This window comes from Apis dorsata, unplaced genomic scaffold (assembly GCF_000469605.1).
Source record: "Apis dorsata unplaced genomic scaffold, Apis dorsata 1.3 scaffold_256, whole genome shotgun sequence".
Lineage (NCBI taxonomy): Eukaryota > Metazoa > Arthropoda > Insecta > Hymenoptera > Apidae > Apis > Apis dorsata.
The window spans coordinates 15,721-25,312 of record NW_006263534.1 but is presented as its reverse complement, the minus strand read 5'-3'; positions in this window follow the sequence as shown (position 1 = coordinate 25,312).

Here is a 9,592-nt window from a genome sequence, read left to right as displayed (position 1 = left end):
GAGGTGGATAAGGACGATCGTACCGCAACAGTGGCCGCCACTGAGGCTGAAAACGACAGCGAAGTAGGTGATAATCTCGCGTAGTCTCTCCGCTCGTTGACTTAGTTCGGTTAGCTAGCTGATTTTCTTGGTGTGGTGCGTGTTTTAATAACGAATTACTACGTGGAGAAAAGTGTTCGATTGATAGCAGTAGTGAAGTGTATAACCGACACACCCTCTTGACACTCAACATCTATTTCATATCGTCATCGGTTCAATTCTTTACCCTCTTCCTTATCTGCCTTGTTCTTTCTCATTTTTTATTACATTTACGTACCGCATATACATTTGATCACTGCAGCCGTACATACTACATCTATCTTTTTCTTTTCCTTTGCTTTTTCTTCGTCGTAACCCTCATTCGTTTTTCTTCTCTCTCTTTTTCTTTCTTTCTCTTTTACTCTCATTTTCTTGATTGTCTTACTTGTCTTCTTCTCTTTCTTTCGAGCGAAGTGATTTATTGTTTTGCTTGTCGCATCGGACTTCGTTTGTGTTAAAACCATACCGACTGACTAACTATATCCCTTTATATCCATAACCATACATACTGTACTTCGTTCTTACCCCCTCCCAACAAACACCCTCGTTTTACAAAGCGTCTCACCCACACCTATTTATCCTCTCTCTTTCTTTTTCTGTCTCTGCTCCACCCCGGTTTATCGGCCGATCGGAGTGCAAATTCGTTCGTGACCGTGCTGTGTGGGTTTTGCATCTACCAGTGTCGAAAGATACGAAAACGGGGGTGACGCCGTACTTTTGGCAACATCAAATCAGCAACGTACAAGTACGAATAAAAGAAGAAATACATATTACCGTAGTAATAGGACGGTACGGTATTATTTCGAGCAGGCGCCACAAGCGATAACACTACTAACATGTCCGTGAGAATGGAAAATGTAGCCGCGCCGAGGAAGCTCAACTATAAAATGATAGTAAGTAAAGAAAACACAATATTTTTTGTTGTTATGTTTCATATTTTGTTCTTTCATTAATCATGCCGGTCATTTTCTACATCGAACCCGCCATGCTCGTTCTTAAGTTGCGTGCATATTTACATGTGTATACACGCTCTTGGAAAACGTAGCATTACCATGGGGACGGCTGATGGCCACGAACCTTGCGGAACCGGCGTAGTTTGACAGTTTGCCGCGGGGCGTCTGCTGCCCCACCCAATCTCCTCTTTCTCTCCCCCACCTTAACCTCTCATCCGTCTTCACATATTCTTTCTTTCTTCTTTCATTTATTCACATATTCTTCTGGTCTATCGTGTTGTATTTTGGAGAGAATTTGTTTGAAATTATTGTTGAAATTATTCAAAATATATGCATTTAATTTTTTAGTTTTCATTATTTTTGATTATTAATCATAATTTTGTTAATAAAATTAAGCGTTTAAATAAATTATGAATGACAAACTTGATAGATCGAAATATATATATTATAAAATATATTATATAGTTACTGAATATATTAATGGCATTTATTGAAGTAGATATATTTTTTTTAAATTAATTTAGCATTAAAATTTTTATTTTTATAATATTTCTTTTTTATATTTTTACGATAAAGATATCAAAAATGATTGATTCAATTAATCTATATAAAGAACGAAGCATCGAAGATCACATAATCAATATAACATATAATTTGTTAAATTATATATTATAATATATGATATATTATGAGTATTATTATTAACTAATTACATTTTTTTTAAATATAATTATAATATATATTTATAAATATATCTAAAAGATATTAAAAGTTTTTTTTATATAAAAAATATATTTTATTAAACTACTTTAATTACTTTTAATTTTTATTTTGAATAAAATAATAATTTATTATTTTCATAATTTTTTTGCTAAAATTTCAAAATTTAAAATTTTAAAATATTAAAAATTTTCATATTTGAATCATATGTGACAGGCTTTTATTCTTATGCATACGTTCCTGGCATTCTGCGCAGACTCTTGTCGTCTCTTCCTGTTCTCTGTCTACTTTCAATAGCTACGCTTTTCATGGAATAATTATATATTTTTTTATTGGATATAAATTTATATATTTTTTATTTCGATATACAATAAATTCAATATAAAAAATAAATAATACTAATAATAAAAAAATAATAATTAAAAATAAGAATCCATTAAGTAATAAAAAGAATGATAATTATAAATAAATTATATATTATCGAATCATTTTTATTTAATCGATAATTTTGTGAAAGTAATAAAAATGAATAAAAATTAAATTTTTTTTATTAAAAGAAATTTTTATATTTTTCAGTTTTGTTAATGAATATTTCTTTTTTCATAATCAAAATTTTTATAAATATTAGTTATGAATTTAGATTAAATAAGAATAATAGTTTTATTCATTTAATATAGTTCTAAAATATTTTCACCAATATTTAAAGAAATCTTATTTGCTTATATGATATTTAGATGCTTGTGAAAGCGACGTGGAGCACACACACACTATCCGGAAGCATTCTTAATCTGCACATTGAAATTCGACCTAACGCTCGCCAGTGTAGCCAACTTTGTCGTATGCTTTTAGTCAGACAATATCATTTTCATATAATTTTTGATGACGTGAAGTATCTTCATAATTCATCTTTTGAAATAAAAATAAAAAATTTTATGACATTTGTTGATATTGATATATAAATTCTTATTTGAAATTCATAATAATATAATTAAATAGTGTCAAGTATAATTACAGAATATTATCAACAATATTAACAATAATTTAATAATAATTTTACGTTCTTTCAAAATTTACTATTAATTAATATAAAGATTATTGTGAATGCATTTATAAATAAATAATTTAATATAAATAGTTGTTCTTTCAGTCTTGCCAACGACAAATTGAATATTGCAAATCAAAGATATAACAAAATATGCAATTTACATAAAAATTATTTTTTAAAACAATTTTATTTAAAAATAATTTGATTAGATTAGATAGTAAATTTTCGAAAATTAAAAAAGAAAAAATAATTTTTTAATGTTAAATTTAATTAAATTTAAGATTGAAAAATATTTTGAATATATAACTCAAAATCGATTAATTTGTCAAAAATAATAATGATTCATTGTACATGTACTTTGAATAATAAATAAATCTTTTTATATTTATAAAAATAACTCATTCATTAAATTTAACGATTAAAAAATATTTATTGATATATATTTATTTATATTTATTGATATAAAAATATAACTAATTTCGTTATAATAAATTTTTTTTATTTTTTTTTATTGATTTAAAAAATTTCAAGATCTCATATATCTTTAATAAATTTCTAACAAAATTATCGATTAACTTAAAAATCTTTAATTTTAATAATAAAAAATATTCAATTTTCTTACATTTTATTCACTATTTCAAAAAAATTTTTCTAATATATCAATGATTGATAAATCATAATTGTGATCTTACCCAAACGTTTCTAATTAAAATTAATATCTAAACATATGCAAAATCTTGCGAAAGGAAAGTTAGTGATGTAATAAACTTCAATCGTTCTGCAAAAAATAAATTTTTTTTTTAATTTTTTTGTTTGTGTATGTAGAAATAATGATTCACAGAATTGTTATATTCTCTTAAAACTGTTGAATTAATGCATTGTTTTGTAATGTTAATAATATTTTATTCAAGAATTACTTTTTTAATCATAAAATCCTAATTACAGTAAAATCCTAATAATATTGCAATGCTATTACAGTTCTAAACTAAAATATTAAATACCTGATCACTATATCGCATTTTTAAGTTCTTTAACTTGATTCAATGTTTACTTAAAAATATGTTTATCCTACAATAATTAAAGATTAATTTTCAAAGTAAATTTCAAAGTAAATACGTTCTATGTAGATTGAGTTTCATGATTTTTCCAATATTTCTTTTTTTATTATCTTTTTTAATTTTTTATTTTTATTATGTTTTCTTTCTTTTTTATTTTTTTTTTTCTAAAAAAGAACCAGGAATAGAAAAACTTCGCTTGTAATATTCGATTGCAAATAGTAATCGATTCTTTAATAAATATATTTAATGAATTGACGTTAAGAATTCATAACAATAATTGAAGTGATTTGTTTCAATCACAATTATATGTGCGAGTTTTCTTCATATGCCACAATTTCTAGTATGTCACAGTTTCTAGTGATCGTGATAGATTGTATACATCAATGTGCATACCTCTTGAAATCTAAAATATTAATAAAATACTAATAATTTTATATATATATAAACTATAATATAGTTTTCATCATAGATAATTATTGTTGTGATTTTTGATTCTCTTGAAATCTCTCTCTTTTGAAATCTCAAAAAAAAAGTAAGTGAGGGTACACACAAGTATTGTGAAAATCTGAATTTTTAGTCATTTCATTTTTTCATTTCAGATATTATTTAACATTTAAAGCTTTATTATTAGAAACAAAGCAACTATATGTTTATTTTTTCCAATTTATAGCTAAAAAACAAAAATGAAGGCTTAGTCTAATTTTTTTCAAAAATTAAAGGGTTTTCAGCTAACTGAAAGATGGAATGAAAGATGATGGATTTATTAACTTAGATTTCATAAAATAAAAGAAAAATATTAGAAAAAAAAATCGCCGCAAAATGAAAGTAACTAATAGAGATGATTTTACTCATTCATTAAATTTAACGATTAATAATTTGTAACGAAAAATAATTTGTAGGTGGATAAAAATTACACGTGAAAAAGCAAGCTGATGCGCAAAAGAGAAAGGGGCGAGACATAGAAGGGTAAAAAAACCAAGAGGGAAAGGGCCAAGTAGGGTAAAAAGAATAAACTCAGCAAAGATATCGATTATTTGTGGTTACAGCGACGGTAAAGCTTCGTTCCTTTCATCAAAGTATGAGGATGAATACTCGGAAATCTCAACGATACCGAATTGAGATTAATCTCATTTTTGCCTTCCGGTTTTGAAATACTTCTTAATCGAATTATATGAACGAGGGTTTTCATAAACGGAAGGAAAAAGTATAGTAGCTAATGCTACTATATAATGCTAGCCTATTACTATCAAGTATTTTATTTTTATTTATTTATTTAATCTCAATATCTTTATCTATAATAAAAAAATCTTTTTAATTTGAATATTGTCATAAGAATTTTAATTAATTTCTTTATTAAATTCCATTAAATTCTCTAATAATATTATATTTCAATAAGTGAAATAGAATAAACTAATCAAAAAAAATCAAAAATCAAAAACAATAAGACATCCAGATTTATATATAAGATTTATCTATAGAAATTCAACTTTTCTATTCTGCTCTCAAGAATCGTATCTTCTGTTAATTAACAGAGAAAGCGTGGAATTTTTCTATTGAAAGAAGAAATATTCGCAACATTGGACCCACTATGCTTGACCATGATTCCTTTTATCATTTGTCTTAATTTGTTCCTTAGAAGCAAACCAATTTCGTAATTACGGTCATTCCTATGCCGAATAGTATACAATATAGCTAAGATGTACGATTAATCATCTCGAAAAACGTGTTACATGATGAAAATCATATGAAATGATGAGAGAAGAAGAGAAAAATGTTACTGTCGAACAAGGATTTTGATTCACTTAGTGAAAGAAAGAAACTATTCTTTTTTCTAGGTTAAATTGAAGGATTCTTCCGTTGTTACGATGTAAAGATTGTATCTTTATCGAAAAATGCTTCGGGCAAATTTACCGTTTGGGAAATCTGCCATATTTATGCAAAATTTGATTGCTTTTATTGTTCGCGCCTCTTAATGCTACCGATACCGCATATGTCTGACATTTTCTTGAAGATCTTTGCACATATACTTCTAAAAAAATTTTTTTTTCATCGAATAAAATTTACTAAATAAGATTACAAATTCCGGTTTTTAAAATAAAATTATGTTGTTAGATTGCAATATAAATTAGAATAAATAATTTGACAAAAAAATAAAAAATAAAAAAAGAACAGAAGATAAAAATAGTTCTTATTGTTAAAAAATTGTTAAAAATTGAAAAAGAATATAGAAGAAAAGAAGACATGTTAATATTGTTGAAAATGAGTCATTTTAGAATGATCTGTGCGGCTGTTTACATGAATGATGTATCGTTCTAATCTATTCTTCATGTGCTTCTCTTTGTTTTTAGCAAAGTAGCTTATCACTCTTTGTTTTTATCTATACAAATAAATTGAGAATTTAGTAGATATAAGAAAGTTTCTTATTAATATATATATTCTAATTATTTCGTTACTATATGATGAAATATTTGGTCGAAATATTAATATTAAACAAATAAAAATAATAAAAAATTCTATTTTTATTTAAATATATAATTGTATATATGTTGATGTTGATATTAATATTTAATTTTTTAATCGACTTATTTTTCAATCAGAATATTTTTCAGACATAGAATAAATTAATAAATGAATTATTTTTAATTTAATCAAATTTTACTTCTGCTAATATAATAAATTTTTTTATTACTCAAAAAAATTTTTTTTTAAGTATTCAGCTTATAGAAGCTGAACATGTATCGAAAAGACGATCTAAATTATTAAAAACCAATTAAGATAAAATTATCAATGTCAAGAAAAAAAAGTTGAAAAAACTTATTAATTTTCATGATCGATAAGTAGTTATAGTAATGAAAAGGAAAGTCGATAATAATGAGTATAAGAATTAACGACTGAATTACTGAGACAAGACAATGAAGCGCGTGCAAAAGTTCATTTGTTAACGTGACCATGTGCTTTTAATAGATATACAGACCGTTAGATAAAAATGGCCACCATTAAATGAAAGCTGCATGCTAACATAATGTATGCATGTAACAATCTTTTGTCATTCTTTGTCTACTTACGTATAATTTTCTCGTAGTCGACGTGTACGATCATCGAGAAAAAATTTTCTAGACAGACAACGGTATCCGTCAACGTGTCTGCGCAGAGTCAAGGTCGTACGATGTCCAATGCTTCTTGCAAAATTTTTAAGATCTAATTTTTAAGTTTGATTTTCTCTTTTCTAATAAATTAAATTAAATTAAATTCTAATTATAATAAATAATATGGTAATTTACTATATTAGATAATTTTAATTATCTATTCACAATGAAAAATACTTTTTATTTATAATAAAAATTAATTAATAGAATAAAAAATAGAAATTTAAACAATTTTTTTAATTAATTAGAGATGATTTATAAAATTTAAAATTCGAATAACTGACTTAAATAGGAATAAAATTACTAACTTCATATAATAATAATTTTATTTGTTTTGGTTCGCTAAATTTGTTACAGTCTGCTAAATTTAGTCTTTCAATGGATATCTTAGCAAGTTTTAATTTCCTTTTTAGCTTGAAAATGATTTCCTCAGTTTTTACAAATGTATTATATGCATTTATATATTTCATTTTAAATTTTTCAAAAATATTTTTGGCTGTGCAAAAGAAATAAAAATATTAATTTCTATATCAGTATAGTAAACAGAATAAATTTCTTATATAGTTTCAAAAAAAATGATCAATTTAACAAAATTTTAAATTTTATGTAAATATTCATCAGTTTAAGTGTGACCTAAATATATCATGAAATTCTTTTTATTTGTATGCTATCTTTTTGTAAAAAAAAAATGAAATCATACTTTTTATTTATATTATGTTTACAAATTATTATTAATTTAATGTATTATATATTATGATTGTAATCTTTATAATTATATCTTTGTAAATTTCTCTATGTTCTAAAATTTATGGAATGTCAATCATATCATGGTCAAAATATTGATATACCATCAAAATATAAACAATTTAATTCAATACCAACAAATATAAACAATATAACAATAAGAAGAGATCTTATTAGGTTGTTATAATTTGATTTTATTTTGATACTTATACTTATAATATTAGTATTAATAAATACAGTTGAAATTTAAATAATTTCAAACTAATAAATTTCTGAATTTCTCTGCTGTATATGATTTAGATCTTAATATATGAAAAAAATTCTAGTTGACATAAATGTTAACATAGATAGAATATTAAAATATTAAAAATACCAAATATATTAAGTGTAATAGAATTGAAATTTTATTTGAGGTCTGAAAATATTTAATTTTCCTATAAAAAATTAAATATATATGTATTTTCCTTCATTTTCTTTCATAAATATAAATCACATTTTATCTTATCGACATATAATTAAAATTATCAACTATATTTTCATGACTTTAATGAAAATTTTTTTAACCGATTTTTGGAAGTTTGATCACGCTCTAATCTCATTTGGCATAGAATTAATACATTATTCGGCAAGAGAGCAAGTTTAAGAAAACCTATAACAGTTTGCTTAGCATAAGAACGGAGAGAGATTAAGGAAAAAGAGGAGAAAAATAAAAGAAATAATGAGGAAAATAATGAATAAATAAATGAAATAAAATAAAAAGAAATAATATCAAGATGATTTCTAAAAAAGAAGAGAGAGTCTCGCGTGAGCTCGATATATCGCGACCGCAAAACAGTCTAGTGCATATCTTTCGCGGACGATCTCATTGTTTCATGAGGTAAGGACACGGAAGCACGCGATTCCTGGCTAATAATACTCACTGTCGACTTAAACTCGGCTAAAGGGTGTCACACTCGAGGTGACCAGGCAACTGGCCAGTTCTCTCTCTATTTTCCTTTAATCTTTCTAGGCTCGTCGTTTCTAGTTTAGTACATGATCATCGTTCTTCTGTCTGTTGTTTCATTTTAACATAAGTATTTCTTGAAAATTTTTCACTCATATCTTGGATTTATAAATGTGAAGATTTTATTGATAGAAAAAACATGTATTTCTTGAAGTGATTGTTTAAAGAACTTGATTTGGAAGAAGATTGAAGTGCAAAGAATTGGATATAATAATATTTTATTTTTTTCTTTTTAATTTATTTTATATAATTGAGTGTTTAGCAAATTCATTAAGTTTAATTAATATAAATATAATAATAATAAAAAATATATAATAAAAAACTGATTGATGTCTTCAAAAATATTTTCAATAATATGAAGAAAAAAAGATTATAATCAATATGAGCTTAGTTTCAATATAAAAAAAAAATATTTTGAAAATATTTGAACATATTATTATATGTTATGTAAATAACAAAGATAAATTTTATTACATTATGAAATTGTATGAAAAATTATGCAGATTGTTAAAGCTTATGGATTCATTATTCATAATTGCAATATTTTTATGTTAAGAAAATATTATTCATTACAAAATTCTATAGAGCTTTATATATATATATTACAAAATATGATTTGTAAAATTTTTCTTATAAAAATCTCTTGTTTTTTTTCTTTTTGAACATTGTACTTAAAATTTTGATTTTCCTATCAATAAAAAATTATGTATATATGTAATCTGATGTGCTACAAATCTAAAATTAAATTTATATAATAATTGTGCATTGAAAAAAAATTTTCAGAAATCTTCAATATTTGTGTATCAAAATTTAAAAATGTTCTTTATAAATAACTTTCTTTACAA